Below are 14,994 nucleotides of genomic sequence, written 5' to 3'. Positions count from 1 at the left end.
ATGAATACACAATATTTTTCCTTTATATGCATGATAACTTTTAATTTAATGACAGATGTCATGTGTTTTAGATATATTCTTGAATTTTCTTCTGGGTCTTAGGTTAAAATCATGTCTTATTTCCTAAGATGCTGGGTGAGACCAGAATAATCGTCTGAATTTATTAGGGTCTATTTCTGGACTTTAAACTTTGGATCTGTTGGTCACTGTATCTACACTTTTGCCAACACTACACTGTTTCGATGTCTATGGATTTGTAATACAACATAAAATTGGCTTGTATGAGTCTTTCAAATTCATTTATCTTTTAAAAGTGGTAAGAAAAGTTTCTGATTTATTGTCTTCCCATATACACTGTAGCATCAACTTATCTATGTTTGTAAGGTAGTCACTGGACTTTTTACCGTTTTAACTTTTCAAAAATTATTGTGAATTTGACTGTTTTTAGCCGTCTCTAGTGGTTTTTGTAGAATTACATTTGTCTTTTCTATGACCCATATGTCATGAATATTTACCCTTTAAATTCTTACATTTTCTTTGCTGTTTTAATTTGATCATTTATATTGAATTGTCTTTAGGTTTAACGACTTTTTTCTTCATTTTATTTTGAAGACCCCTGAGTGAACTTTAAAATATTAGTTAAAATTTTTCTTTGTGTTTTTTTTTTTTTTGTTGTTGTTGTTTTTTAGAACAGCTCAACGAAGTACAATTTCAGGTTGTTGTTGGACGTTACATCAAACAGGCAAAAACAAACAAACAAACAGCAACTTAATAGACAAAAAAAAAAAAAAAAAAAAAAAAAAGGAAAAAAACCTTTTTTATCTTTGGCCTTTTTTACCATCTCATACAAACCAACTACTTATAGTACAGCTATGTACAGACACAAAAGAAGTTACTGGAATGCTCAGAGTAAGATTGTTTGTTGTTGTTTTTACCCCTTTGAGATTATGATGAACATGGTCACATGACAACTAGTCTGAAAGTAGGACAGAAAACGCCCTGAAGGCTGGTTCAGTCACCAGTTATCATTAAAAATGGCTGACCCCCAACAATATGTACAAAACATAAAATGTAAATAAAAAAATACAAACATTTCCTTTTAAAGTATTTTTTAAGAAAAAAAGCAGGGTCTGGGAAGTTCTGGTTCTTTCTTTTTCCCATGTTGCCAATTCATGCTGTGGGTTTGGTGGGGTGGCGGAGAGCGCATGTCATCTGTGCGTGGCGCTGCTGGCTTCTCTACCCGCAGGTGACTACGGTTAATTTTGAGACAGGAAGTGGAGGGTGAATAGGTCACGGTGCATAAGGTCAGCTTTTCTTCTTGCTGTCTAGTCATCCTCATCAGTCTCTGCTTCTTGGTGTCCACATCATCAACTTCATCATCCTCAGCTACCCGCTTGCCTGTAGGAGCCTCAGTTTCCTTATCTTCATCTCCATCTGCTTCCTCACCGTCACCTTCTTCCTCCGCACCTTCTTTCTCTTCTTCATCTACCTCATTGCCAGCCTCCTGCTCCCCATTTTTTTTTTCTCATTTTGAGCATTCCCATTGGCAGGTGCATCTCTTCCATTTTCTGCCTCCTCTACAACTTTGTCTTCTCCTTCCAGTCCTTGGTGGTGATCTCGGAGCTGGTGTCCACTGCCGCGTCTGACGTGGTCCGATGCTGTGAGTAAGGGATTAGTCGAGTTTAAGAACTCTAGAGAGAAAGCGTCTGGAGTCCCCATTGGAGGAGGTGGTTGGCGGCAAAGGTAACTGCAGTGAGCACGGAGCAGGACCCGGGAAAAAAGCAAAGATGGCTTTTCGGAGCAGCCAGTGGCTTGTGTTTCTTTATATCTTACATTTCTCCTGTAGTTTTCCACTGCACTCATGATTTTTAATTAAGATGTCAGAATGAGCTTAGGAACAGTCAGAATCTCAAGATTTCTGGATACTCACATCTTCCCATAGCCTTACTTCTTGTAAGAAAGAAAAAAAATCTCTGGGACCTCAGTCATAATAACTAACCACCCTTACATTTATGTGGTCTGATCCCTTTCCTAGAAGATCATACTTCAGAATTATAGCGCAATAAAAAGGTCACATGGACATTCCCAGCAGTTCTTCTGGAAACCACAGTCTCTGGTACAGGCTAGAAAATGAACAGTAGAGAGAGAGAGAGACAGAGACAGACAGACAGACAGACAGATAGAGAGAGAGAGAGAAAGAGAGAGAGAGAGAGATACAGAGACAGAGAGACACAGAGAGACACACACACAGAGAGAGAGGTTCTGGCTAGTAAGTAATGGAGATAGAGGGGTTATTATTTTACTAAATATGTACTTTTACTATTTTAAATGATGTGTATGTTTATGAATATGCATTGGTATGTACCTATGAGAGCAGGTGCACATAAAGGCCATAGGCTTTAGAAACCCTGGAGATGGAGTTATAGGTAGATGTGAGCCTCTTGACATGGGAGTTCATTCCTCTACAAGGGTAGTGCAGATTCTTTTTTTGTCTTTTTTGTTTTTATTGGATATTCTCTGGGATAACATTTTATGTTATCCCTTTTCCCCCTACCCTGCCTCCCCCTCCATCCACTTGTTTCCATGAAGGAGCTCCCTCTCCCAACCACCCTCACTACCTCAGCACCTTGGCATTTCCCTTCACTGGGGAAACACACCTTCACTGGACCAAAGGCCCCTCCTCCCATAGATGCCAGACAATGCTAACCTCTGCTTCATATGTAACTAGAGCCATGGGTCTCTCCATGTGTGCTCACTGGTTGGTGTTTTAGTCCCTGGGAGCTCTGAAGGGTTTGGTTGGTTGATAATGTTGTTCTTCCCATGGGGTTGCAGATCTCTTCAGCTCCTTCAGTCCTTTATCTAGCTACTTCACTGGGGACGTCATGTTCAGTCTGATGGTTAGCTGCAAACGTCCTCAACTGTATCTGTATGACTCTGGCAGAGCCTCTGAGGAGGCATCCATATCTGGTTCATTCCAGTAAGCACTTCTTGACATCAACAATAGTGCTTGGGTTTGGTGGCTGCTTATGAGGTGAATCCCCAGGTGAGGTGGTCTCTAAATGATCTTTTCTTCAATTTATACTCCTCTATTTGTCCCTGTATTTCCTCCCATGAGTACTTTGTTCTCCCTTCTAAGAAGGACTGAGGCATCCACATTTTAGCCTTCCTTCTTTTTGAGCTTCATAAGGTCTGTGGATTGTTTCTTGGGTATTCAGAATTTTTGGGCTAGTATCCGCTTATCAGCGAGTACATGCCATGTGTATTGTTTTGTGATTGGGTTACCTCACTCAAGATGATGGCTTCTAGTTCCATCCATTTGCTGAGAAATTTCATAAAGTCATTGTTTCTAATAGCTGAGTAGTTAAGTACTCCATTGTGTAAATGTACCACAATTTCTGTATCCATTCCTCTGTTGAAGGACATCTGGGTTCTTTCCAGCTTCTGGCTATTATAAATAGGGCTCTTATAGCCTCAGGTGGCCGTGCAGATAGCACAGTCTGCCCAGATGGTAGCTTCTGGCATTCAGATGATTGCTGAAGCCTTAGCCCAAGGTGGGATGTATGTAAGAGCCTGGATCCCACACACCTCCACCATGTCTGCTGGCCTATCAAGCTCCCTCTCTTTGGGCAGACAGCCCATGGCACAGGTCAGCCAAAGCAGCCTCACCATGCTGTCCCCACCATCATTGGGCCAGCAGGTGCAGACCCCACAGTCGATGCCCCCTCCCTCACAGCCATCCCCACAACCTGGTTCACAGCCCAACTCTAATGTCAGCTCCGGCCAAGCTCTGTCCCCCAGCAGTTTTCTGCCTAGCCCCTCACCACAGCCTTTTCAGAGTTCAGTGACAGCACGCACGCATGCCACAGAACTTCAGCCTCCCTTCCTCCGGACCGCTGGGAACCGAACCCCGACTCTGTTATGAGCCTAGCTGGCTCCAGCCAGCCTGAGGAGCAGCAGTACCTGGACAAGCTGAAGCTACTGCCCAACTACACCGAGCCCCTGAACCGCATGATCAACAAGCCCAACAAGAACGAAGACAGAGAAAAGGACTTCAGTAAGATAAAGAGCCTACTGGACATTCTCACTGATCCCTCTAAGCGGTGTCCCCTGAAGACCCTGCAAAAGTGTGAGATTGCTCTGGAGAAGCTCAAGAATGACATGGCAATGCCTACATCCTTACCACCCCCAGTTCTTCCAACCAAACAGCAGGACCTGTGCCAAACACTCCTGGTTGCAGTCCTGGCACACATCCATTCACCTGTCTTCAACCATTCCCTGTACCGTACATTTGTGCTAGCCATGATGGCCATCCATGGCCCACCTATTGTGTCCCTGGTGGTGTGTTCCCATAAGTGCATGTTTGAGGAAGATGAGCGGCAAAGAGTACCCAATAGCGTACCCAATGTGCAGCAAGGTGAAGTGGCAAGGCTGGACCCCACGTTCCTGGTGACCTTGGACCCTTCTCACTGCAGCAACAATGGTACTGTCTATCTGATCTACAAGCTGGATGACAAGGACCTCCCTGCTGTGCTCTGCAAGCTGGATGACAAGGGCCTCCCTGTTGTGCTGCCACCAGAGCTTAGTGTGCCTGCTGACTACCCTGCCCAGAGCCCAATGTGGATCAACCGTCAGTGGCAATATGGTCAGGCCTCACACTTCCTACAGCCATGCTTCCTGCAGAATTTCTGGGCTTCCATGTCCATGCAGCAGCACGAGAACTCAGCATCCTATCAAAGCCTCTTTGTGCTACAACCCACTGTACTCCAAGCTGGAGAATGTGGAGGACATAGAAAACCCTCAGTTCTCCAGTCACACTGGGGATCAGGCCGTGCCTCCCGACATGTAGACACATCCCAGGAATAAGTCTGAATTCAGGGCACAGATTTCAGTTGGGAAGAAAGGCCAATAAGGCATCAGCAGGTTCTCTGCCACCAGTGGGACCTCCACTTTGTGGGTCTCCTCACAGTCATGTGAGGAGAGCCAGCAGGAATAGGGGGCTGTTCCTGACACTCCTGCACCAATCTTGGGTGAAGGGCTGTCAGTGCTACGAGACACTGGTGGCTAGCCAGATACTGTCCTTGGAACCCACCATACTCAACACCATATTCTCTTACTCTCTTGTAGCACCAGCCAGAGTGTGCGGTTCCTTCAGAATGCACCAGATTGCACTTGACACTCTGGTGAAAATAAATTCCTGTTTTTATATGTGCAAAAAGTTAGGCTGCTATGGTGGAACATGTGTCCTTGTTATATGTTGGAGTGTCTCTGGGGTATATGCCCAGGAGTGGTATAGCTGGGTCTTCAGGTAGTACTATGTCCAGTTTTCTGAGAAACCACCAGACTGATTTCCAGAGTGGTTGTACCAGCCTGCATCCCATCAGCAAAAGAAGAGTGTTCCTCTTTCTCCACATCCTCGCCAGCATCTGCTGTCACCTAGGAATTTGATCTTAGCGATTATGACTGGTGTGTGAGGTGGAATCTCAGGGTTGTTTACATTTGCATTTCCCTGATGCCTAGGGATGCTGAACATTTCTTTAGGTGCTTCTTGGCCATTTGGTATTCCTCAGTTGAAAATTCTTTGTTTAGTTTTATACCCCATTTTTTAATAGGGTTGTTTGATTCTCTGGGGTCTAATTTCTTGAATTCTTTGTATATATTGTATATATTGGATATTAGCCCTCTCTCAGATGTAGGGTTGGTAAAGATTCTTTCCCAATCTGTTGGCTGCCATTTTGTCCTCTTGACAGTGCCTTACAGAAACTTTGCAATTTCATTAGGTACCATTTGTTGCTTCTAGATCTTAGAGCGTAAGCCACTGGTGTTCTTTTCAGGAAAATTTCCCCTGTGCCTATGTATTCTAAGCTCTTCTCTATTTTCTCTTCTATTAGTTTCAGTGTATCTGGTTTTATGTGAAGATCTTTGCTCCACTTGCACTTGAGTTTTGTACAAGGAGATAAGAATGGATCGATTTGCATGCTGAGTGCCAGTGGAACCAGCACCATTTGTTGAAGATGCTGTTATTTTCCCATTGAATGTTTCTTAGCTCCTTGGTCAAAGATCAAGTGACCCTAGGTATGTGGGTTTATTTCTGGGTCTTTAATTCTGTTCCATTGATCTACCTGCCTGTCTCTGTACCAGTACCATATTGTTGTTGTTTTTTTAAAATCACATTTGATCTGTAATGCAGTTTGAGGTCAGGGATGGTGATTTCCCCAGAAGGTCTTTTATTGTTGAGAATAGTTTTCAATATCCTGAGTTTTTTGTCATTCCAAATGAATTTGCAAATTGTTCTTTCTAACTCTATGAAGAATTGAACTGGAAATTTGATGGGGATTGCATTGAATCTGTAGCTTGCTTTTAGCAAGATGGCCATTTTTACAATGATGATCTTTTCAATCCATGAGCATGGGAGATCTTCCTAACTTCTGAGATCTTCTTCCATTTCTTTTTTCAGAGACTTGAAGTTCTTGTTATACAGGTCCTTCACTTGCTTGGTAAGGGTCACAGCAAGGTATTTTATATTGTTTGTGACTATTGTGAGGGGTGTCATTTCCCTAATTTCATTCTCAGCTTGTTTATCCTTTGAGTAGAAAAAGGCTACAGATTTGTTTAAGTTAATTTTATATCCAGCCACTTTGATGAAGTTGTTTATGAGCTGTAGGAATTCTCTGGTAAAATTTTTGGGGTCACTTAAGTATAGTATCATATCATCTGCAAATAGTGATATTTTGTCTTCTTTCTTTCTGATTTGTATTCCTTTGACTTCCTTTTACTGTCTAATTGCTCTGGCTAGGACTTTCAGAACTTTATTGAATAGGTAAGAGGAGAGTGGGAAGCCCTGATTTTAGTGGGATTGCTTTGAGATTTTCACTATTTAGTTTGATGTTGACTACTGGTTTGCTGTATATTGCTTTTACTATGTTTAGGTATGGGCCTTGAATTCCTGATCTTTCCAAGACTTTTAACATGAAGGGAAGTTGAATTTTGTCAAATGCTTTCTCAGCATCTAATGAGATGATCATGTAGTTTTTTTTCTTTGAGTTTGTTTATGTAGTGGATTACATTAATAGATTTCCATATATTGAACCATCCCTGCATCCCTGGGATGAAGCCTAGTTGATCTTGGTAAATGATCATTTTGATGTGTTCTTGGATTCGGTTTGCAAGAAGTTTATTGAATATTTTTGCATTAATGTTCATGAGGGAAATTGGTCTGAAGTTCTCTTTCTTTGTAGGGTCTGTATGTTGTTTAGGTATGAGCATAATTGTGGCTTCGAAGAATGAGTTGGGTAGTGTTCCTTCTGTTTCTAGTTTGTGGAATAGCTTGGAGAGTATTGGTATTAGGTCTGAAAGAATTCAACACTGAACCCACCTTGTCTTTTCTGTTGTTGTTTGGAAAGCTTTGGATGACTGCTTCTATTTCTTTAGGTGTTATGGGACTTTTTAGATGGTTTATCTGGTCCTGATTTAACTTCGGTACCTGGTAGATGTCTTGAAATTTTTCCATTTCCTCTAGATTTTCCAGTTTTGTTGAGTATAGGCTTTTGTAGTAGGATCTGATGATTTCTTGAATTTTCTCAGTTTCTGTTATGTCTCCCCTTTCATTTCTGACTTTGTCAATTTGGATACTCTCTCTCTGCCCTCTGGTTAGTCTGGCTAAGGGTTTATAAATCTTGTTGATTTTCTCGAAGAACCAGCTTCTGGTTTTGTTGATTCTTTGTATAGTTCTTTTATTTCTACTTTGTTGATTTCAGCCCTGAGTTTGATTATTTCCTGCTGTCTACTCCTTATGGCTGTATCTCCTTCTTTTTATTCCAGACTTTCAGGTGTGCTGTCAAGTTGTTAGTGTATGCTCTCTCCAGTTTCTATTTTGAGGCACTCAGAGCTATGAGTTTTCCTCTTAGTATACTGTTTTTATGTATTCCATAAGTTTGGGTATGTTGTGCCTTTATTTTCATTAAAATTTTAAAAATTCTTTATTTCTTTCTTATTTCTTCCTTGACCAAGTTACTTCCTTGAGTAGAGCATTGTTCAGCTTCCATGTGTATGTGGGTTTTTTGTTGGTTTTGTTGTTATTGAAGACGAGCCTTAGTCCATGGTGATCTGATAGGATTCATGGGATTGTTTCAATCTTCTTATATCTTTTGAGGCCTGTTTTGTTACTGACTACATAGTCATTTATTGAGAAGGTACCATGAGGTGCTGAGAAGAAGGTATATTCTTTTGTTTTAGGATGAAATGTTTTATAGATGTCTGTTAAATCCATTTGGTTCATAACTTCTGTTAGTTTCACTGTGTTTCTGTTCAGTTTCTTCTTCCATGATTTGTCCATTGATGAGAGTGGGATACTGAAGTCTCGCCCTATTATTGTGTGTGGTGCAATATATGCTTTGAGCTTTAGTAAGGTTTCTCTCATGAATGTGGGTGACCTTGTATTTGGAGTGTAGATTTTCAGGGTTGAGAGTTCATTTTGATAGATTTTTTTCTTTGATGAGTAGAAAGTGTCCTTTATTGTCCTTTTTAGTAACTTTTGGCTGAAAAATCTATTTTATTCCATATTAGGATAGCTACTACAGCTTGTTTGTAGGGACCATTTGCTTGGAAAGTTTTTTCCCAGCCTTTTACTCTGAAGTAGTGTCTTGTCTTTTTCTCTGAGATGAGTTTCTTGTATGCAGCAAAAAGCTAAATCCTGTTTACATATCCAGTTTGACAGCTCATGTCTTTTTATTGGGGAATTGAGTCCATTGATGTTAAGAGATATTAAGAAATAGTGATTATGATTTCCTGTTATTTTCATTGTTAGAGGTAGAATTATGTTTGTGTGCTTTTTTTCTTTTTGGTTTGTTACAAGGAGATTATTTTCTTGCTTTTCCTAGGGTATCATTTCCCTCCTTGTGTTGGAGTTTTCTATCTATTATCCTTTGTAGGGCTGGGTTTGGAAATAGATATTGTGTAAATTTTGTTTTGTTGTGGAATATCTTGGTTTCTCCATTTATGGCAATTGAGTTTTGCTGGATATAGTAACCTGGACTGGCATTTGTGTTCTCTTAGGGTTTGTATGATGTCTGTCCAGGATCTTCTAGCTTTTGGAAAAGAAAAAATGTTTTCTATCTCTAGGCTTGTCTTCTTTTCTGATTTCTTTATTGTTTATATTTCTGTTTTCAATTCCTTCACCTGGTTGGGTTTGTTTTCTTGTAGTTCTTTAAGTGATTTTTATGTTTTCTCTTTAAGGGCTTTTACTTGTTTAGGTGTGTTCTCCTGTAATTATTTAAGGATGTTATTCATGTGCTTTTCAAGGACCTCCATCATCATTATGAAGTATGATTTTTAAGTCCAAATCTTGTTTTTCTGGTGTGTTCAGATATTCACTGTTTGTTATGGTGGGAGAACTGGGTTCTGATGCTGTCAGGTTATCTTCATTTCTGTTTCTTAGGTTCTTGTGTTTCCCTCTTGCCATCTCCTTCTCTGTGATGCTAGGTGATCTTGTTGTGTCTGTATGGAGATTGTCTCTACTGTGGGTCTGGGGGCCCCTGGGCTGGCGGGAGGAGATTGCTTCTGGGTGTTCAGCTCTCTGTGGGTAGGCTGTGAGTTCTGATGGCAGTGGGCCAGCTCTGGTTTTGGGCTGGAACTCTCCATTCCCAGGCTGTACCTTGCTAACTGCACCCCAGTAGTTCTCGGTGACATCTCCTCTGATAGTCAGTGGATAGGAAGTGTGGACTCACCCGTGGGCTCAGGAGGGAGAGCACTCCTGTGGCTCTTCTATGTGCTTAGCAATCTGTGGTCAGGCCGTGGGTCCTGATGGCAATGGGCCGGTCAGTAGTACAGATTCTTAACCACTGACTATCTAGCCTAGCTGATTATGTTGAATGAAGGTCCAGGTAGTTTTGGGGATAGTTGATATGAGACAGGGACAAACTTAGTAGGAATTAGTACAATTAGCAAACTAACATGCAGCTTATGCATGCTCCAGAGCGTTAGGGCTTGGGAAGATACTGGAGGTGTTGGCTATGTGTGCTGGACAAGAGCTGAATGTGCCTGACTCACTTGGTTTTAGAGATCTGACTTGGATTCTCAGAAATGGAAGAGATGATGTACTTGAACTAGCATTTAAGGCTGTGTCAGAACCTCTGACAGACAAAGGGTTAAGATCCTTAATCTATAAGGAACACCTACCAATCAATAAGAAAAAGATAAGCCCAGAAACTGAAAAATGGACAAAGAACATGACTAATTGACACAGGGAGAAATATGAGTGCATAATGAAGGTATGAGGAAAGTTGAGCCTCATCAGTATTCTCCAATAAGCAAATAAAAACAAGATACAATGTTCTGCCTTCTCAATTGGGAGCTACCTTTTAAAATGGTTTAAACGGAAATGTCCAACACTGTTGAGAGTGCAGATGTGTGGCCTTCTGCACTGCTTGTGGGAGGCCAGATGGATTCTTTAAGTTTGAACATACCTTTAGAATGATGTGCCCAAGACCTTACAATGGTTTCAGGTGTTGGGGCAGGTACCGATCCCTCCGGGAATGCATCTTTATGAAACAATTACAGATGCACACGAGGATCTGTAGTCAAGGAAATTCCTTGCAGTGTAATCATAGAACCACACCAACATGGAGCTATTCCGACATTCTGTGGGGGCAGAACTGGGGTGGAGTATGCACTGGGTGGAAAGCTAAGGAGCCACTGGAACCTATGTCTTCAGAGGGCATCTAACACCATTGCAAAAATGAGAAACGTCCATTGTAAAGTTAGTACTGTGTGTTAGAAATATCAGAAATTAGTGTGTGCATTATAAATTTAAATTTTAGGGAATGTGGGTAACAGCAGACTTCACGGAAATGAACCAGTATGTGAACTCTGCACACATCTCAGTAGCACAGTTTTGAGTGATTTAAGTTTCCCTGTATATATTAATATATTAATGTCTATTTTTATATCTTTTTAATGAACAAGAATTATCTTTGCAATGAGAAAGGAAGAAACTCATTTAAAGATAGGTATAGCGGGGTGATCAAACAACTGAAAGTTGATATTTAACCTTTCAGCCAGCTGTTCAGCGATTTGTGTTGTGCATGCATGGGTAATTGTTTTTGCCTTTAGGAATTCACATGGTACCAGATAGGATGCGTGAAGAGAACTTGTTATAATTTGTCTATTCTATGAATTCTTACTCAATTTCAAGTCCAGGTAGAATCTCATCTTCAGGAAAATATTGTCCAAGTTCCTTTATCCCCTAAGCTCTCTTATCTGCCAGTTCTCAGCCAGACTGTGCTGTGTGCCTCACAGTAGTGTGTGCCACAGATCTTAAATTAACTTCTGTTAATGACTACAGCAGGTGTTCATGTTGTTTGTGTATGGAGTGAATGGGTTGGTGAATCTGGGAAAAGGTTTCCCTCCTTTCTTTCTTCCCACCATCCCTTTCATTGACAGAGCCTTGTTAAGTAGCCCAGTAGCTCAGGTTAGCCCCAAACTCTTGTTTCTCCTGCTTTAGTCTTCTGAGTGCTGAGAGATTACAATGTGTATACCTGGCTTGGAGTAATGAGTTTGGTGGGTTTGTTTGTTCATATCTATCTGTCTATCTATCTATCTATCTATCTATCTATCTATCTATCATCTATTTATTCATTCCACTTATTTATTTTGGGTCAGGGTCTCATTCCATAGCCTACGCTGGTCTACAACACTCTTTATCCAGTGTAGGATGTCCCCAAGCTCAGAGCAATCCTATTGATTCAGTCTCGGGTGCTGAGGTTACAGGTGTGTGTGCCTCCATATCTGGATTGGAGAAGGAGTTTTATTCAAATAGTGTTATCTCAACAAACAATGTAGTAACCTCATAGGAAAATTGGCATGAGAGAGAAAATTAACTGCGGACTCGCTATAAATAAAGAGACTCTAGTTATTGCTGTGAGTTATTGGGTATATCAGTCAATGGATCTCTAAGATGGGGAAATGCTATATAACTCTTACTGTGAAGATTGGGGAGTATGTGGAGTACACACAGAGGACTTTATACAGTTCCTGGTATGTAACTGCTACCCAGCTAATAGATCTGAATGATGATAATCAACATAAATTATGTCACAACTAAAAAAAATATTGCATGAAGTCCTTATTCAACTGCTTTGATGGATGTCCTCATAGTGTAGTCCTGGTTGGCCTGGAACTTGTTATATAGACTAGGCTAGCCTACTGTTCATCTCCCTGGCCCACCTTCTTAAGCTGAGAGCACATGGATGTGCCACCCTTTCTGGCCAGCTTCTCTTTCTGAACTCTCTGGATTGCTTTAGACATGCTGTACCCAATCCCAGAGATATCAAAGATATCTAACCCTTGGATTAGCCTCATTGCTGTAAAACCCAGGTTGCTATGATTTTTGAGCTTCAAGATCTGGTTTAGGTGATTGATTTGACCTCCTGCTCTCTCATACCTGCATTATGGTGGTTTTGGCTTCAGACTGGCTTCCGGGAGCGGGGTTGTATGAATCCCGCCCTACCACAGGTTCTTGCTCCTTGATCTAGCAGGACACTAGTGGGTGGCACCTTGGCCCTTGCCTGGCTTTGTGTTTGACACATTTGGGTCGGTGGCAGCGCTGTAAACTCGGGTTAAGAAGGTAAACCTGCTTTTTTAATTTTTTCCTAGCTTGTCAGGGGGTATGTCGGCTTAGAGATTTCACCCTGGATTTTGGCTTCTGAGAAGACAGTATTCTGAGTCCTGCAGGGCCCACTGCAGCCTTTCTTTGAGGCATTTCGTTTCTTTGTTTGAATTTCAAGGTTAAACGAGTCAGGATTCAAGGATGACTATGAAAGAGCAACTGGTAAATGTGTTCACAGTGAAAGAAAAAGGAAGCCAAATGAATGTTAAAACCTTTTTTGAAGCAGAACAGAAACAGAGCTTTTGAGCCTTTATCAAAGGACAATAAAAACATTCTCATGATCTACATGAGCGGCGTGTTCCCACAGCCTGCTTGGTGCAAACATGTGCCCGCACCCACACAGACACATGTGCCCAGAGTCACGGAGACTTCCCTTTCTCTAAAAGACATGCCTCTTGTACACTTCTTTCTTTTTTTATTCCTGTCTTTTCTTTCTTCTTCTCCCTCCCCACTCCTCTTTTTTATTTTTTTAATATTTCAAAGCTGGCGGTTTAGGAAATGGCTGGAACTGCCACATCTCTGTTCTTGCTAAAGAAATCAATGCTAATCCTATTACTGGCAGTTATCATCTATCCCAGAACTCATAGCTGAAAGACACACACACACACACACACACACACACACACACAGTAAGGAAAAAAGAGTAAGGAGGAGCAGGTGTCCTTCATTCACTTTCAGATAGCGATTGTCTTCTCCGTGTCTGTCTGTCTGTCTGTCTGTCTGTGTCTGTCTGTGTGTCTCTGTTTGTCTGTCTTTGTCTCTGCTTGTCTGTCTTTGTCTCTGCTTGTCTGTCTCTCTCCATCTCTGTCTGTCTTTGTCTCTGTCTCTCTGTCTCTCTCTCTCTCTCCTGATCATCCTTTCTTCTCATATTAACGCAGATGAAGCTACACGGCACCTGTGCTAAGTCAGGATGCCCGGTCCAATTTAAAAGTCTGAAGACAGGCTCTAATTTAGATTTATCTGTCTCCAGCAGGAGTGGACAAAGAACTGATAAGTGCCATGTTTATCACGGCTTCCAGCTTTGTTACTGACAATGGTAAGTAGAGTCAGGTCCATGGTTCCTGTGGGCTCTGTGGTAGGTGTCCTCTACAAGCCATCGCCCGTAATTCAGCTGTCCTCTGAGGTAGGCATGATATGCAGTCCCATTTGAGGGATTTGGAGACTAAACTATATGTTTCTTTCCCCTTGTGTTGAATTTTTTTCTTTTTTTACATTTTCATGCCTATGAAATTTTGCCTGTATGTTTGTCTATGTGCCACATGTATGTAGTGCTGAAGAGGCCACAAGAGAGCTCAAATCCCTTGGGACTGGAGTTAAAGACAGTTTTAAGGGGTCATGTAGGTGCCCGGAATCAAACCTGGATCCTCCGGAGGATCAGCCAGTGCTTACTGCCCTTATTCCAGCCCAAGCTTTCTATTCAGTGGTAGACTCTGGCTTTGCATCCAGACTCTGAGTGCAGCATGGCTTGTGAATCTTCCTCCCCCTCTTTCCCACAATCCTCCCCACTTACAGCCTTCAGAGCAACATGCCTAGGATGGAGACATCGAACACTGGGAGCTTATTTCCAGATGTGTACCAGGAAAGTTTTTACTTTTACTCTCACCTGCCTCATCCCTGCCTCTTAGCTCTAGCTGTGACACCAGATGAACACTGAACACTTGGAAACTGTCACCAAACAATACAAAGAGTGAATTCTCATAGGCTAACAGATGCTAGAGCCCTTAGGTTAACACCCTCAATGTGGATTGCGTTTGGAACATGTTAGAAGAGCAGGATGTATAATTTTCCCATGAGATTCCATTGTGGAAGGAGTCTCATCTATACTACTCTCTGTCCTGATATCCTGAATATCAATTAGTTAACATCACCCTTTCTTTTGTGCCCCGCACCCAGCCCAATGCTGGCACACAGTGACCTTGCCGTTCCTGGTTGTCCTGGACAAATGACAAACCATGCGGGGTACTCCCATGTATAACCTATATTGTCACTACCCCGAGAGAACAAGGAGAAATGCTCTATCTACACTGCACCCAGGAGAACTTGCAGGCTCTTTGTTTTATCTGCTGTTCCTGAAATACTGATTGCTCAACAGTCATCAACCCCTCTACTTATGTGTGCTGAGTCACCACATGCATATATGACCTCAGCAAAGGCAGGGATACAACCCAGAGGAGAAAGCCTTTACTTCTACTTCTGCAGGAGAGAGGATGCACCTGTAGCTTGTTTTCTGGACTGTTAAATGCCTGGTGTCAACAGACGTTTGTCCTGGGCTGGGTTCCCATTCCCAAGGGACTGTTTTCCTTCAAGGTGAGAATGGGATGATTATAAGTTGC

The 14,994-nt window shown here is 41.9% G+C and overlaps 2 pseudogenes across 2 annotated transcripts; one reads left to right on the top strand and one right to left on the bottom strand.

Annotated features, from left to right (window-relative positions):
- Positions 1-1,325: 1,325 nt before the first annotated feature.
- LOC308434391 (prothymosin alpha-like) lies at positions 1,326-2,884 on the bottom strand (annotated as a pseudogene). Its single transcript has 2 exons — positions 2,873-2,884; positions 1,326-1,658 (listed from the first exon to the last, which is right to left on the bottom strand). The product of its transcript is annotated as a prothymosin alpha-like (transcript).
- On the top strand, positions 2,883-4,863 carry LOC308434390 (mediator of RNA polymerase II transcription subunit 15-like; annotated as a pseudogene). The gene is made up of 2 exons: positions 2,883-2,897; positions 3,470-4,863. The product of its transcript is annotated as a mediator of RNA polymerase II transcription subunit 15-like (transcript).
- The last annotated feature ends 10,131 nt before the right edge of the window (positions 4,864-14,994 follow it).

This window comes from Micromys minutus (genome assembly GCF_963924665.1).
Source record: "Micromys minutus genome assembly, chromosome: 21".
NCBI classification, from domain to species: Eukaryota; Metazoa; Chordata; class Mammalia; order Rodentia; family Muridae; genus Micromys; species Micromys minutus.
Note: the sequence above shows the minus strand (reverse complement) of the source record. Positions and strands in the feature narration are given on the sequence as shown.